Source organism: Ranitomeya imitator, unplaced genomic scaffold, assembly GCF_032444005.1.
Source record: "Ranitomeya imitator isolate aRanImi1 unplaced genomic scaffold, aRanImi1.pri SCAFFOLD_822, whole genome shotgun sequence".
NCBI classification, from domain to species: domain Eukaryota; kingdom Metazoa; phylum Chordata; class Amphibia; order Anura; family Dendrobatidae; genus Ranitomeya; species Ranitomeya imitator.
Window position 1 is genome coordinate 11,763 of NW_027193274.1, and position 17,366 is coordinate 29,128.

The window sequence follows — 17,366 nt, forward strand, 5'->3', positions numbered from 1 at the left end:
GTGACCGGAAGGGGCGGCGCCTCTCCCTCCATAGAGCAGACAGGAGAAACGGAAGCTGTGGACGTCATGGCGGGATTTCGAGGACTGTGTGCAGGATTTGGGGTGTTTTGGGTTCCTCCTCCATAGTCACAGACCAGGTAAGTGGGAGTCTGCCTGGGGGAGAAAGGGGTGATGTTGCTTGCATGGGGCTGCACGCTGGACGGTGGGGGGATCTGCCTGGGGGAGAAAGGGGTGATGTTGCTTGCATGGGGCTGCATGTGCATGCTGGACGGTGGGGGCATCTGCCTGGGAGAAAGGGGTGATGTTGCTTGCATGGGGCTGCATGTGCATGCTGGACGGTGGGGGCATCTGCCTGGGAGAAAGGGGTGATGTTGCTTGCATGGGGCTGCATGTGCATGCTGGACGGTGGGGGCATCTGCCTGGGAGAAAGGGGTGATGTTGCTTGCATGGGGCTGCATGTGCGTGCTGGACGGTGGGGGGATCTGCCTGGGGAGAAAGGGGTGATGTTGCTTGCATGGGGCTGCATGTGCATGCTGGACGGTGGGGGGATCTGCCTGGGGAGAAAGGGGTGATGTTGCTTGCATGGGGCTGCATGTGCATGCTGGAAGGGGGGGATCTGCCTGGGGAGAAAGGGGTGGTGTTGCTTGCATGGGGTTGCATGTGCATGCTGGACGGTGGGGGCATCTGCCTGGGGAGAAAGGGGTGATGTTGCTTGCATGGGGCTGCATGTGCATGCTGGACGGTGGGGGGATCTGCCTGGGGAGAAAGGGGTGGTGTTGCTTGCATGGGGCTGCATGTGCATGCTGGACGGTGGGGGCATCTGCCTGGGAGAAAGGGGTGATGTTGCTTGCATGGGGCTGCATGTGCATGCTGGACGGTGGGGGCATCTGCCTGGGGGAGAGAGGGGTGATGTTGCTTGCATGGGGCTGCATGTGCATGCTGGACGGTGGGGGCATCTGCCTGGGAGAAAGGGGTGATGTTGCTTGCATGGGGCTGCATGTGCATGCTGGACGGTGGGGGCATCTGCCTGGGAGAAAGGGGTGATGTTGCTTGCACGGGGCTGCATGTGCATGCTGGACGGTGGGGGCATCTGCCTGGGAGAAAGGGGTGATGTTGCTTGCACGGGGCTGCATGTGCATGCTGGACGGTGGGGGGATCTGCCTGGGAGAAAGGGGTGATGTTGCTTGCACGGGGCTGCATGTGCATGCTGGACGGTGGGGGGATCTGCCTGGGAGAAAGGGGTGATGTTGCTTGCATGGGGCTGCATGTGCATGCTGGACGGTGGGGGCATCTGCCTGGGGAGAAAGGGGTGATGTTGCTTGCACGGGGCTGCATGTGCATGCTGGACGGTGGGGGGATCTGCCTGGGAGAAAGGGGTGATGTTGCTTGCATGGGGCTGCATGTGCATGCTGGACGGTGGGGGCATCTGCCTGGGGAGAAAGGGGTGATGTTGCTTGCATGGGGCTGCATGTGCATGCTGGACGGTGGGGGCATCTGCCTGGGGAGAAAGGGGTGATGTTGCTTGCACGGGGCTGCATGTGCATGCTGGACGGTGGGGGGATCTGCCTGGGGGAGAAAGGGGTGATGTTGCTTGCATGGGGCTGCATGTGCATGCTGGACGGTGGGGGCATCTGCCTGGGAGAAAGGGGTGATGTTGCTTGCATGGGGCTGCATGTGCATGCTGGACGGTGGGGGCATCTGCCTGGGAGAAAGGGGTGATGTTGCTTGCATGGGGCTGCATGTGCGTGCTGGACGGTGGGGGCATCTGCCTGGGGAGAAAGGGGTGATGTTGCTTGCATGGGGCTGCATGTGCATGCTGGACGGTGGGGGCATCTGCCTTTGGAGAAAGGGGTGATGTTGCTTGCATGGGGCTGCATGCGCGTGCTGGAACGGGGGCATCTGCCTGGGGAGAAAGGGGTGATGTTGCTTGCATGGGGCTGCATGCGCGTGCTGGAAGGGGGGGATCTGCCTGGGGAGAAAGGGGTGGTGTTGCTTGCATGGGGCTGCATGTGCGTGCTGGACGGTGGGGGGATCTGCCTGGGGGAGAAAGGGGTGATGTTGCTTGCATGGGGCTGCATGCGCGTGCTGGAAGGGGGGATCTGCCTGGGGAGAGAGGGGTGATGTTGCTTGCATGGGGCTGCATGCGCGTGCTGGAAGGGGGGATCTGCCTCGGGAGAAAGGGGTGATGTTGCTTGCATGGGGCTGCATGAGCATGCTGGACGGTGGGGGGATCTGCCTGGGGAGAAAGGGGTGATATTGCTTGTATGGGGCTGCATGTGCATGCTGGACGGTGGGGGGGATCTGCCTGGGGAGAAAGGGGTGATATTGCTTGTATGGGGCTGCATGAGCATGCTGGACGGTGGGGGGATCTGCCTGGGGAGAAAGGGGTGATATTGCTTGTATGGGGCTGCATGTGCATGCTGGACGGTGGGGGGGATCTGCCTGGGGAGAGAGGGGTGATGTTGCTTGCATGGGGCTGCATGTGCATGCTGGACGGTGGGGGGATCTGTGTGCGGGGGGGGGGGGGTGTCTACCTGCAGAATGGGGCTGATGTTACTCGCATGGGTCTGCATGGTGTGGGGGGCTGATGTCACGCGTTGTGCAGGTCAGTGTGTGATGTCTCTTGCGGTGGGGGGTGCAGGGATGTATAGCGCTACGTGTGTGTGTGTGGGGGGGGGGGGGACAGGGGAGGGGATGAATGATGATGGAGATTTGAGGGATTGATATTAACATGAGAATCTGCCTGATGGTGCGGAGTCCGTCCTGTTTTATTTATTCTTTTTTACATAAAACGTTTTCTCATTAATATTATTGGGCACACATGACGTCAGGTTGATGACTGTCCTATGACCTCTGGGAGCGACACTGCGTGATAACAATGTCTCCAGATCCCGGGCTTTATTGTCCTCGCACGCTGTGCTGGTCAGTATTAGCCCGGAGGCCACTGGTGGCGGCCACTACTTGTGTCCAGGTTTCTGCATGATTTTTTTTTTCTGTTTTATTCTAGGTATTGTCGCTTTTCCCCATCCAGTGACCTCCCTGCAGATGTCATCTCATCACTGGACTTCTCTTCACCAAGTGGAATGCTGGAGCCCCCACAATCCATGCGAGGACCCAAAGGGATGACACTGTGGGCGTCTGATAATGTCAGAGAGACGAGTATAATTCCTAAAAGAAAAAACACCAAAACCTCCCTTTCTCTCCATTTATATTGCTAGGGTCTGTGTCCCCGCCCCGTCCGCTCCTCTGTGTCCCCGCCCCGTCCGCTCCTCTGTGTCCCCGCCCCGTCCGCTCCTCTGTGTCCCCGCCCCGTCCGCTCCTGTGTCCCCGCCCGCTCCTCTGTGTCCCCGCCCCGTCCGCTCCTCTGTGTCCCCGCCCCGTCCGCTCCTCTGTGCCCCCGCCCCGTCCGCTCCTCTGTGCCCCCGCCCCGTCCGCTCCTCTGTGCCCCCGCCCCGTCCGCTCCTCTGTGTCCCCGCCCCGTCCGCTCCTCTGTGTCCCCGCCCCGTCCGCTCCTCTGTGTCCCCGCCCCGTCCGCTCCTCTGTGTCCCCGCCCCGTCCGCTCCTCTGTGTCCCCGCCCCGTCCGCTCCTCTGTGTCCCCGCCCCGTCCGCTCCTCTGTGCCCCCGCCCCGTCCGCTCCTCTGTGCCCCCGCCCCGTCCGCTCCTCTGTGCCCCCGCCCCGTCCGCTCCTCTGTGCCCCCGCCCCGTCCGCTCCTCTGTGCCCCCGCCCCGTCCGCTCCTCTGTGCCCCCGCCCCGTCCGCTCCTCTGTGCCCCCGCCCCGTCCGCTCCTCTGTGCCCCCGCCCCGTCCGCTCCTCTGTGCCCCCGCCCCGTCCGCTCCTCTGTGTCCCCGCCCCGTCCGCTCCTCTGTGTCCCCGCCCCGTCCGCTCCTCTGTGTCCCCGCCCCGTCCGCTCCTCTGTGTCCCCGCCCCGTCCGCTCCTCTGTGTCCCCGCCCCGTCCGCTCCTCTGTGTCCCCGCCCCGTCCGCTCCTCTGTGTCCCCGCCCCGTCCGCTCCTCTGTGTCCCCGCCCCGTCCGCTCCTCTGTGTCCCCGCCCCGTCCGCTCCTCTGTGTCCCCGCCCCGTCCGCTCCTCTGTGTCCCCGCCCCGTCCGCTCCTCTGTGTCCCCGCCCCGTCCGCTCCTCTGTGTCCCCGCCCCGTCCGCTCCTCTGTGTCCCCGCCCCGTCCGCTCCTCTGTGTCCCCGCCCCGTCCGCTCCTCTGTGTCCCCGCCCCGTCCGCTCCTCTGTGTCCCCGCCCCGTCCGCTCCTCTGTGTCCCCGCCCCGTCCGCTCCTCTGTGTCCCCGCCCCGTCCGCTCCTCTGTGTCCCCGCCCCGTCCGCTCCTCTGTGTCCCCGCCCCGTCCGCTCCTCTGTGTCCCCGCCCCGTCCGCTCCTCTGTGTCCCCGCCCCGTCCGCTCCTCTGTGTCCCCGCCCCGTCCGCTCCTCTGTGTCCCCGCCCCGTCCGCTCCTCTGTGTCCCCGCCCCGTCCGCTCCTCTGTGTCCCCGCCCCGTCCGCTCCTCTGTGTCCCCGCCCCGTCCGCTCCTCTGTGTCCCCGCCCCGTCCGCTCCTCTGTGTCCCCGCCCCGTCCGCTCCTCTGTGTCCCCGCCCCGTCCGCTCCTCTGTGTCCCCGCCCCGTCCGCTCCTCTGTGTCCCCGCCCCGTCCGCTCCTCTGTGTCCCCGCCCCGTCCGCTCCTCTGTGTCCCCGCCCCGTCCGCTCCTCTGTGTCCCCGCCCCGTCCGCTCCTCTGTGTCCCCGCCCCGTCCGCTCCTCTGTGTCCCCGCCCCGTCCGCTCCTCTGTGTCCCCGCCCCGTCCGCTCCTCTGTGTCCCCGCCCCGTCCGCTCCTCTGTGTCCCCGCCCCGTCCGCTCCTCTGTGTCCCCGCCCCGTCCGCTCCTCTGTGTCCCCGCCCCGTCCGCTCCTCTGTGTCCCCGCCCCGTCCGCTCCTCTGTGTCCCCGCCCCGTCCGCTCCTCTGTGTCCCCGCCCCGTCCGCTCCTCTGTGTCCCCGCCCCGTCCGCTCCTCTGTGTCCCCGCCCCGTCCGCTCCTCTGTGTCCCCGCCCCGTCCGCTCCTCTGTGTCCCCGCCCCGTCCGCTCCTCTGTGTCCCCGCCCCGTCCGCTCCTCTGTGTCCCCGCCCCGTCCGCTCCTCTGTGTCCCCGCCCCGTCCGCTCCTCTGTGTCCCCGCCCCGTCCGCTCCTCTGTGTCCCCGCCCCGTCCGCTCCTCTGTGTCCCCGCCCCGTCCGCTCCTCTGTGTCCCCGCCCCGTCCGCTCCTCTGTGTCCCCGCCCCGTCCGCTCCTCTGTGTCCCCGCCCCGTCCGCTCCTCTGTGTCCCCGCCCCGTCCGCTCCTCTGTGTCCCCGCCCCGTCCGCTCCTCTGTGTCCCCGCCCCGTCCGCTCCTCTGTGTCCCCGCCCCGTCCGCTCCTCTGTGTCCCCGCCCCGTCCGCTCCTCTGTGTCCCCGCCCCGTCCGCTCCTCTGTGTCCCCGCCCCGTCCGCTCCTCTGTGTCCCCGCCCCGTCCGCTCCTCTGTGTCCCCGCCCCGTCCGCTCCTCTGTGTCCCCGCCCCGTCCGCTCCTCTGTGTCCCCGCCCCGTCCGCTCCTCTGTGTCCCCGCCCCGTCCGCTCCTCTGTGTCCCCGCCCCGTCCGCTCCTCTGTGTCCCCGCCCCGTCCGCTCCTCTGTGTCCCCGCCCCGTCCGCTCCTCTGTGTCCCCGCCCCGTCCGCTCCTCTGTGTCCCCGCCCCGTCCGCTCCTCTGTGTCCCCGCCCCGTCCGCTCCTCTGTGTCCCCGCCCCGTCCGCTCCTCTGTGTCCCCGCCCCGTCCGCTCCTCTGTGTCCCCGCCCCGTCCGCTCCTCTGTGTCCCCGCCCCGTCCGCTCCTCTGTGTCCCCGCCCCGTCCGCTCCTCTGTGTCCCCGCCCCGTCCGCTCCTCTGTGTCCCCGCCCCGTCCGCTCCTCTGTGTCCCCGCCCCGTCCGCTCCTCTGTGTCCCCGCCCCGTCCGCTCCTCTGTGTCCCCGCCCCGTCCGCTCCTCTGTGTCCCCGCCCCGTCCGCTCCTCTGTGTCCCCGCCCCGTCCGCTCCTCTGTGTCCCCGCCCCGTCCGCTCCTCTGTGTCCCCGCCCCGTCCGCTCCTCTGTGTCCCCGCCCCGTCCGCTCCTCTGTGTCCCCGCCCCGTCCGCTCCTCTGTGTCCCCGCCCCGTCCGCTCCTCTGTGTCCCCGCCCCGTCCGCTCCTCTGTGTCCCCGCCCCGTCCGCTCCTCTGTGTCCCCGCCCCGTCCGCTCCTCTGTGTCCCCGCCCCGTCCGCTCCTCTGTGCCCCCGCCCCGTCCGCTCCTCTGTGCCCCCGCCCCGTCCGCTCCTCTGTGCCCCCGCCCCGTCCGCTCCTCTGTGCCCCCGCCCCGTCCGCTCCTCTGTGCCCCCGCCCCGTCCGCTCCTCTGTGCCCCCGCCCCGTCCGCTCCTCTGTGCCCCCGCCCCGTCCGCTCCTCTGTGCCCCCGCCCCGTCCGCTCCTCTGTGCCCCCGCCCCGTCCGCTCCTCTGTGCCCCCGCCCCGTCCGCTCCTCTGTGCCCCCGCCCCGTCCGCTCCTCTGTGCCCCCGCCCCGTCCGCTCCTCTGTGCCCCCGCCCCGTCCGCTCCTCTGTGCCCCCGCCCCGTCCGCTCCTCTGTGCCCCCGCCCCGTCCGCTCCTCTGTGCCCCCGCCCCGTCCGCTCCTCTGTGCCCCCGCCCCGTCCGCTCCTCTGTGCCCCCGCCCCGTCCGCTCCTCTGTGCCCCCGCCCCGTCCGCTCCTCTGTGCCCCCGCCCCGTCCGCTCCTCTGTGCCCCCGCCCCGTCCGCTTGAGAGAGGAATTTTGTGTTAAAGGGAACCTGTCACCCCCAAAATTGACGTTGAGCTCAGCCCACCGGCACCAGGGTCTTATCTCCAGCATTCTGTAATGCATTCTGTAATGCTGTAGATAAGCCCCCGATGTATCCTCAAAGATGACAAAAAGAGGTTATATTATTTTCACCTGGGCGGTCCGATCCTGGGCCTCCCATCTTGATAGGATGACGTCCTCTTCTTGTCTTCACGCTGTGGTGCGCAGGCGCCGGGAAAGGTCAGAGAGGCCTGGGGCCTGCGCACTGCAGTACTTTGCGCTGGAGCCGCAGCGTGAAGACAAGAAGAGGACGTCGTCTGATGAAGATTGGAGGCGCCGGACCGCGATGCCCATCGGACCGGACCTGGACTGTCCCTTGGTGAGTATAATATAACCTCTTTTTCTCATTTTTAATTATTTTTATTTTTGGATACATCGGCGGGTTATCTACAGCATTCCAGAATGCATTACAGAATGCTGCAGATAAGCCCCTGATACTGGTGGGCTTAGCTCGCCCTCGATTTTGGGGGTGACAGGTTCCCTTTAAGCACCACAATACTGTTTTTGCAGCTAAAGCACAGGGGACTTTGGTACAAAATGTGTTTTGCTTTTTGTCATTAATTTGTCTTTAATGTTTAACCCCTTTACCCCCAAGGGTGGTTTGCACGTTAATGACCGGGCCAATTTTTACAATTCTGACCACTGTCCCTTTTATGAGGTTATAACTCTAGAACGCTTCTACAGATCGTGACATATTGTACTTCATGATGGTGCTAAAATTTCTTAAATATAACTTGCGGTTATTTGTGGGGAAAAAAACGGAAATTTGGCGAAAATTTTGAAATTTCGCAATTTTCCAACTTTGAATTTTTATGCCCTTAAATCACAGAGATATGTCACACAAAATACTTAATAAGTAACATTTCCCACATGTCTACTTTACATCAGCACAATTTTGGAACCAAAATTTTTTTTTTTGTTAGGGAGTTATAAGGGTTAAAAGTTGACCAGCAATTTCTCATATTTACAACACCATTTTTTTTTTTAGGGACCACATCACATTGAAGTCATTTTGAGGGGTCTATATGATAGAAAATACCCAAGTGTGACACCATTTCAAAAACTGCACCCCTCAAGGTGCTCAAAACCACATTCAAGAAGTTTATTAACCCTTCAGGTGTTTCACAGGAATTTTTGGAATGTTTAAATAAAAATGAACATTTAACTTTTTTTCACACAAAATTTATTTCCGCTCCAATTTGTTTTATTTTACCAAGGGTAACAGGATAAAATGGACCCCAAACGTTGTTGTACAATTTGTGCTGAGTACGCTGATACCCCATATCTGGGGGTAAACCACTTGTTGGGCGCATGGCAGAGCTCGGAAGGGAAGGAGTGCCATTTGACTTTTCAATGCAAAATTGACAGGAATTGAGATGGGACGCCATGTTGCGTTTGGAGAGCCCCTGATGTGCCTAAACATTGAAACCCCCCACAGGTGACACCATTTTGGAAAGTAGACCCCTTAAGGAACTTATCTAGATGTGTGGTGAGCACTTTGACCCAACAAGTGCTTCACAGAAGTTTATAATGCAGAGCCGTGAAAATAAAAAAATAATTTTTGTGAAAAAATATGATCTTTTCGCCCCCAAATTTTTATTTTTCCAAGGATAAGAGAAGAAATTGGACCCCAAAACTTGTTGTAATAATAATAATAATCTTTATTTATATAGCGCCAACATATTCCGCAGCACTTTACAATTAAGCGGGGACATATACCGACAAATTCAATACAAGTTAAGAGAATTTAAACAGTGACATTAGGAGTGAGGTCCCTGCTCGCAAGCTTACAATCTACAAGGAAATGGGGGGGACACAATAGGTGAAAAGTGCTTGTTATTTCAGGTCTGGCAATTATAATAAATAGGGATTTTCATATGAAGCTGCATGATCCGGTCATCAGCCCGTGTGTTTAAGTGCAATAGTCAAGTATCAAGTGCAGTTAGTCAAGTATCAAGTGCAGTTATCATGTGTATGGAGGGTGTGGAGACAGATGAGTAGTAGGGTGCAGATTCACATGCAGATAATATTTGGAAGGAGGGAACAGGACAAAGTTAGTTTACTGAGTAGTTGATGTGGTAGGCTTGTTTGAAGAGATGGGTTTCCAGAGCGCGCTTGAATAGGTTGGGGCGAGGTATCAGTCTGATCGTCTGGGGAAGTGCATTCCAGAGAGCTGGCGCAGCATGAGAGAAGTCTTGGAGACGGAGGTGTGAGGTTCGGATTACAGGGGATGTTAGTCTTAGGTCATTTGTACAACGGAGGGCACATGTAGGGCGATAGACAGAGATGAGAGAGGAGATATAAGGCGGTGCAGAACTGCGGAGGGCTTTGTGGGTGAGAGAGATGAGTTTATACTGGACCCTGTAGCGAATGGGTAGCCAGTGTAATGACTGGCACAAGATGGAGGCATCGGTGAAGCGGTTGGACAGAAATATGACCCTGGCTGCCCCATTTAAGATGGATTGGAGAGGAGAAAGTTTGGTAAGAGGGAGACCGATCAGAAGAGAGTTGCAGTAGTCCAGATGAGAATGAATGAGAGCGACAGTAAGAGTCTTAGCAGTTTCAAAGGTGAGAAAATGTTAGATTCTGGAGATGTTTTTAAGACGCAGGGGACAAGAGCGAGTGAGTGATCGGTTATAGGGAGTAAAGGAAAGTTCGGTGTCGAATATGACCCCAAGACAGCGGGCATGCTGTTTGGGAGTTATGGTTGAACCCTCCAGGGTAATTTCGATGTTGGGTAGAGTGAGGTTAGTAGAATGAAGAAACACAAGAAGTTCAGTTTTGGAGAGATTTAGTTTCAGATAGAGGGAGGACATGATGTTAGAGACGGCAGACAGACAATCCTTGGTGTTTTGAATTAGATTGGGGGTGATGTCAGGGGAAGAAGTGTATAATTGGGTGTCGTCAGCATAGAGATGGTACTGGAACCCAAATCTGCTGATTGTTTGTCCAATAGGGGCAGTGTATAGAGAAGAAGAGGGGGCCCAGGACTGAGCCCTGCGGAGCCCCGATAGTAAGGGGACGAGGAGAGGAAGAGGAGCCGGCAAAAGATACAGTGAAGGAGCGGTCAGAGAGGTAGGAGGAGAACCAGGAGAGGGCTGTGTCCTTGAGGCCTATGGAGAGGAGCATGGTGAGAAGGAGCTGGTGATCCACAGTATCAAATATGACAGATCCAGGAGAATCAGCAGAGAGCAATGACCTTTGGATTTAGCTGTTATTGGGTTATTAGAGACTTTAGTGAAGGCAGTTTCAGTGGAGTGTAAAGAGCGGAAACCAGATTGTAAGGGGTCGAGAAGAGCGTTATCCGAGAGATAGCGGATTAGACGGGAGTGGACCAAGCTTTCCAGGAGTTTAGAGATGAAGGAAAGGTTAGAGACAGGTCTGTAGTTAGCTGTGCAGTTCTGGTCCAGGGATGGCTTTTTAAGTAAAGGGTGTTGTGGCTGGTAATTCAGTACCACAATGGACATAGAAGTCAGAGCACATACAGTGATCTGACAATAACCCAAAAACATAGAACGAGCTCTGAGACGTGGGAACTCTGCTGACCGCAATCCCTAATCCTCTCCAACCACACTAGAGGCAGCCGTGGATTGCACCTAACGCTCCCTATGCAACTCGGCACAGCCTGAGAAACTAGCTAGCCTGAAGATAGAAAATAAGCCTACCTTGCCTCAGAGAAATACCCCAAAGGAAAATGCAGCCCCCCACATATAATGACTGTGAGTTAAGATGAAAAGACAACCGTAGAGATGAAATAGATTTAGCAAAGTGAGGCCCGACTTTCTGAACAGAGCGAGGATAGGAAAGGCAACTTTGCGGTCAACACAAAACCCTACAAACAACCACGCAAAGGGGACAAAAAGACCCTCCGTACAGACTAACAGCACGGAGGTACACCCTCTGCGTCCCAGAGTTTCCAGCAAGCAAGAAAAACCAAATAAACAAGCTGGACAGAAAAAACAGCAAACAAAAAAAAACACAAGAGCAACTTAGCTATGCAGAGCAGCAGGCCACAGGAACGATCCAGGAGGAAGCAAGTCCAATACTAGAACATTGACTGGAGGCAAGGATCAAAGCACTAGGTGGAGTTAAATAGAGCAGCACCTAACGACTTCACCACATCACCTGAGGAAGGAAACTCAGAAGCCGCAGTACCACTCTCCTGCACTAACGGAAGCTCATAGAGAGAATCAGCCGAAGTACCACTTGTGACCACAGGAGGGAGCTCTGCCACAGAATTCACAACAAAAGGGGTAATGATGGCATGTTTAAATGAGGAGGGAAAGATGCCTGAGGAAAGAGAGAGGTTAAATATTTTAGTCAGGTGAGTGGTGACCACTGGTGACAGAGACTGCAGGAGAGGTGAAGGAATTGGGTCACTATTGCAGGTTGTAGGCCGAGCAGAAGTGAGGAGCTTGGAAACTTCTTCTGAAACAGGCTCAAAGATGTCTAGTGAGCTTGAGGTGCGGCAGGGAAGGGGATCCAGGCACTGAGGAGATTGGGCTGAGATATCCTGATGGATGTGGTTGATTTTTTTTCTAGGAAATAAGTGGCCAGATCCTCGCCACTGGGATTGGAGATGGGGGCCTGTACATTAGGTTTCAGGAGGGAGTTTAAGGTTTCAAAAAGTCATTTTGGGTTGTTGGATAGTGAGGTGATGAGTGGTGAAGTAGGATTGTTTGGCCAGAGAAAGGGCAGAGTTATAGGTTTTGAGCATGAACTTATAGTGGATGAAGTCTTCTGCGAAGAGAGATTTTCTCCACTGCCGCTTTGCACACCTTGAGCAACGCTGAAGAAAGCATGTTTGCATAGTGTGCCAGGGCTGCCGTTGTCTGTGTTGGGTCTTTCTGCGTGTAGAAGGTGCTGCTTCATCCAGGGCATTCTTCAGTGTAATATTGAAGTGTGACAATGCCAAGTCTGGACAGGAGAGTGAGGAGATGGGGGCTAAAGATGTGTGGAGATTGTCCATAAGCTGCTGGGTATTAATGGTACGTGTATTCCGATAAGTGTGGTAAGTGGCGGTGTCCCGGGTGAGGAGACAATTGTTGACAGAGAAGGATAGAAGGTTGTGGTCCGAGAGCGGGAGAGTGGAGTTAGTAAAGTCGTGCAGCGATCCGGGACGGGAGAAAACCAGGTCCAGAGTATTCCCATCCTCATGTGTAGGAGAATTGGTAAACTGTGAGGTTGAATGAAGAAGTTAGAGAGAGAAGATGAGGCAGATTGGGAGAGGGGATCATTGATGGGGATGTTAAAGTCTCCCATGATGAAGGTGGGGATGTCACAGGATAGAAAGTGAGTAAGCCAGGTGGCAAAGTGGTCTAGAAACAGGCGGGGGGAGCCTGGAGGGCGATAAACAACCGCCACCCGCAAGTGGAAGGGCTTATAGAGTCTGACGTCGTGGACTTCAAAGGAAGGAAATGTAAGGGGGATGACCTGGAAAGCACATTGTGATGAAAGGAGTAAACCAACACCTCCACCCTGTCTGTTCTCAGGTCTGGTGGTATGTGAAAATTTCAGCCCACCAAACGAGAGAGCGGCAGCGGCGGTGGTGTCTGAGTGCTGGATCCAGGTTTCTGTAATAGCCAGAAGGTTAAGGGAACTAGAGAGGAAAAGATCGTGAATGTAAGTTAGTTTGTTACACACAGACCGTGCATTCCAGAGAGCACAGTGGAAAGCAGTAGGAGAAGGCTTACACTGAATGTTAATAAGATTAGCAGGGTTTCTATATGTAGCTGGAGGAGAGTAATGTATGCTGGTGGAGGGAGGTCCAGGGTTTGGGGACATGTTACCTGCAGCTAGTAGAAGGAGAAAAACAGAAACAGCAGGTGGTGGGATGATTTGTATGAACGTTTTGAGTGCTGCATGGCGGTAGTGGCTGGTTTGGAGTGGGTAAGAAATGTCAGTAGAGCCTCAGAGTTATACATGGGAGAAGGGAGGGGTGGATATGCAGCGCCCCAGAGATCTGGTCGTTGCAGTATGTCACTCTGCCACTAAGGGGACTGATGGTACGTCTGATGGCACTAAAGGAGTTCTGACCAGGTATCACCAGCACACATTACACTTCACACTCCGGCCACTAGGGGGAGAAAAAGGCTTTATTTATTGGGCCACTCACACTTGTAAAACTAGGGGTTGGATAGGAAGTTAGTGAGAAGCTGACTGGGTTGGATTCAGGCAACATCCTGTGGCAGGGGGTGTTGCAGGGAGAAGACACAGGGGGGTCCCTGTCAGGCGTGGGAACCTGGCAGGTACCTAGCGAACAGAGCAGAACGTTACGGAACCGCGCCTGCACACCCCGCGGCGGTATCCTAAGAGAGAGACACGAAGAGAAGGATATTGTGGAACAGTGAGAAACGAGATCAAGCACAAAGGAGAGCCAGTAGGAGTCGTGCCGTGAGACCGAGGCAACATCCTACTGAGGCGCGTGGCCGGAACACCGCGGGAGTAACTGACTCTAGGCCTTACTTCGAACTCCGCAGGACAGTTAATTATAGGTTGGCTGTCTACCTTACATTTCCTACGAAGACATAGGGGGCAACGCGTGGAGAGGGGTGTCTCTAGGATCCCGGAAGAGCTCCGAGCCTTCCCATCATACGGGTGCGTCCTAGCCATAACATACCTGGGGGACGAGAAACTAGAAACATCTGGAACTAAAGAGCGAGAGCTGTAGAGAACGAACGAGAACAGCAGTTGTGAGGACTATTCCAAATGCTCAGCAGGGTAGCACTACAACACACAGGCGCTAGTGGTAGGCAACGGTTTCCACCTGCGAAGGGAACTCTGGATGTGCCCATCGGACCGACCGGTCTCAGACAGCCCTGTTAACCGTGCTCTGGATTGAGGATCCTGAAGTCTTCAGTAAAGAAGTAAAGAGACTGCAACCTTGTGTCCTCTTTATTGACTGCACCTTACACCATCACCATCTACCTTATTGGGAAAGAAAAAAAATTAGCTTTGAACACTTTAAATCAGAAACCAAAAACAGGGAAAAAATAAAAACACAGGAGTGATGGATGGATAAAATACCCTGAGCAAAGCTTGCTAGATATGAATCTGTTCACACTTGCGCATGGAAGATGGAAGTGATGGAAGAATTGAACCATCTGTACCAGATCACAACATCTCGGACAACACCTTACCACCCTCAGGGAAATAGAGCCTGTGAACAGTTCAACCGCACTCTTATACGATACGATACACTTTATTGATCCCGTGGGAAATTATGGTATCACAGCAGCACGACTTAAATCATAAAAATCATAAAGGAATTACATAGTTGACATTACAGTTTGTTGACAGAAGAACATTATACATTAGAATAGGACATACACAACAAGTGAACTGAAATGTAGAGAAATAAGTAGACATTCACCTTGGTGGTTTAACCCTAATGTTATTGTTCATAATTGCCATACATAAGAAGGAAAAATATAGGAAATCGTTTGTGCCAAATGCCATGGGGCACAAACGATTTCCTATATTTTTCCTTCTTACACCTCAGAAGTATTAGCCGGTTACTGAAGGTGCTCTTCTGTCTCATGAATAGCTCATATAATGGATGTGCATTATTGTTCATAATTGCCATACACTTTCTCAGAGTTCTTTTCTCCACTACCTCCCCAAAAGAGTCCAGATTGCAGCCGACAGCAGAACTTGCCTTCTTAATAATCTTATTCAGCTTATTAGCATCAGAGGCCTGCACACTACTACCCCAGCACGTGATTGCAAAAAAGATGGCACTTGCCACCACAGATTGGTAGAACATTTCTAACATTTTGCTATACAGATGTTAAGAACGCTGGAGGAAGAGCCCGGAGGCCTGAATTCGTAGCTGAGTTAGTGTGGGTGTAGTTTACTGAAAGACACCCGTAAAATGTATAACCTTTATTCAATATCAATTCAGATTCACATAGTGTAAATACCCCTCAATATAATTGCCTATATAGCCCCGAGGCCTAAATTCGTAGCTGAGTTAGTGTGGGTGTACAACAACCGAATACATCGCACCATCGGTTACACTCCTTATACCTTGTTGTTCGGTGACCCAGGAAGTGACATTACCGACTGGAGCTGGACCCAGAGGAGGACTACCCATGGACGGGGGTGTCTACCTGGGTCCGAGAACATTGTAATCGCCTGCAGACTTTAAAGACCAGATTACAGGAAATGGAGCATTCAGAAACTACCCCTCTGCGAGAGACAGCTCTTCAAGCTAGGGACCGGGTGTTGGTTCGAGATAAACGCCCTCAAGATAAGCTGGAGTACCGGTGGGAGAATATTCTGTATCAGGTGAAGCGATGAATCAACTCCGAAGGGCCCGTCTAAGAGCTCCAACCTGAAGGGGAAGAAAACGCTTCCACTCGTATAGTCCACCGAAACATGCTTCAACTCTGTCAAGAGATCCTGACCGAATAGAGGAGGTGCAAGATGCTCCCGAAGTACCCCCATCAGACATTTCTGATTGTGAAGAAGAGGAAGATCCTGAATAGCCGCCTGTGAGACAAAGAGAGGCGAGAGCTTGCAGTCCCTATAATGGCTGTACCGTTGGAAATGGGCATGTCCCCGCCCTCACTGTACAACTCGTCTACCCAATTGGACTCAGCTACTCTTTCTGACTTGCAGCGCTCCGAATAGGCAACAGCCGGAATACCCCCCAACCGATACAATCAAGACCAATTTATTTGGCAACAAATTGTTCAAGGAATTGAAGAATGTCAATGTACTTTACAGGAACTCTTATCCATGGAGTGGTGAGGAAAAGGAAAGGGAGAGTGTAAGAAGATAGACCAGACCTGACTGGGGTACCTCTCTTGCATCGGCTTCGAAACCATCGGGGCTGTCACCATTGTTGCCTGGGGAAAGTTTTCTAACCCGGACTGACCTTTGCACTTGACAGCAGGGGGCAGGACCATGATAAAAGGCTCCGTGTGGGAAAGAGAGGGTAGACTTGGTGGGAAGACAGAGCGCGCAGCAGGGGAAGGTTTGTGCTCCATCCTATGAGCATTGTGTGAGCACAGGCCCGCGCTAGAGATTCCCTGTGTCCAGTTACACTGACTTTGGACAGACTTCTGACGGGTGCCCGTTGGCCCCTGTTACTGCTAGTTACAGACGTTTCGGGCCGGTGGATACTGTGCCCATTCTGCCTAAGACAAACCGGGTGACTCAACCATAACTGCGTTATTGCTCACCTGTATACCCCCGCCGAGATGAGTCACGCTACGGCGGTGTAACAGACTGTGCTGCACCCCGTATGACGAACCTAGGATCCAGGACCCCACTTGGAACAAAGAGGACTCATCCCCATCACCGGGAACTGGAGCTCCAGCTTCGACAGAACTAAACCGGAGTCATCATGCACCAGTTGCGCAGGCACCACCGTTGGAACTTAAAGGGAACCTGTCACCTGAATTTGGCGGGACCGGTTTTGGGTCATATGGGCGGAGTTTTCGGGTGTTTGATTCACCCTTTCCTTACTCGCTGTCTGCATGCTGGCTGCAATATTGGATTGAAGTTCATTCTATGTCCTCCGTAGTACACACCTGCACAAGGCAAGATTGCCTTATGCAGGCGTGTACTACGGAGGATAGATAATGAACTTCAATCCAATATTTCAGCCAGCATGCAGCCAGCGGGTAGGGAAAGGGTGAATCAAACACCCAAAAACTCCGCCCATATGACCCAAAACCGGTCCCGCCAAATTCAGGTGACAGGTTCCCTTTAAAGGCTCTGCAGCCAGGAAGCCGGCGGACTGATAAGTTTACCCTTTTATTAATAGTTGCTTAACCTGTTACCTCGCCCCGTATCCATATCTTGCCAATAACAACCCCCTATACATCCTGCTTAGTTCATTACCTCCCTGCGTGGCGTATACCCCTGTTAATAAACCTGTTAACTCTTGCTCTGCCTGCTGTCTGTTACTGCATCCTGTTACCTGTTGACACCTGCTCTACTCAGCATACATCAAATGTCCATTCCAACAGATGCTCAGTAGATTCTTGTCAATATGAACTGTTCTTCTCAGCACACAGTGACAATGCACTTTTTAATAAGCTCTGATCAAAAGCGACAAGCCGGCTTTAGAGCGCACTGTCATTGTACAGTGTCAGTAAAGAATGAGCGAGCAGAGGCCAGCGCCACCCCTACAAATGACATCACTTGCGATGGCGGGACTGGTCTCTGATTGCTCACTTTCTCCTTACAATGTGGACTGACTGTGCGCTCTGTTCTTAGCTCATCACTTCTGATCAGAGCTGGCGAGAGAGAAATGTTCTTTTTTTGGCTATTTTTGTTTTCTGATCTTTGGGGGCGCTTAGAATCAAAGAGTCGATCCCACCTTCAAAACAGAGGTTGAGCTATTTGGTGCACAACTATATTACAATGGATAATGGATCTTTTTGTGTTAACCCCTTTACCCCCAAGGGTGGTTTGCACGTTAATGACCGGGCCAATTTTTACAATTCTGACCACTGTCCTTTT

General features: G+C 55.1%; 1 long non-coding RNA gene across 1 annotated transcript; it reads left to right on the forward strand.

Moving 5' to 3' along the window:
* On the forward strand, positions 1-9,056 carry LOC138653008 (uncharacterized). The gene is made up of 3 exons (XR_011315698.1): positions 1-137; positions 3,008-3,146; positions 7,879-9,056. It is a non-coding gene; the product is annotated as an uncharacterized lncRNA (long non-coding RNA).
* Positions 9,057-17,366: the final 8,310 nt, after the last annotated feature.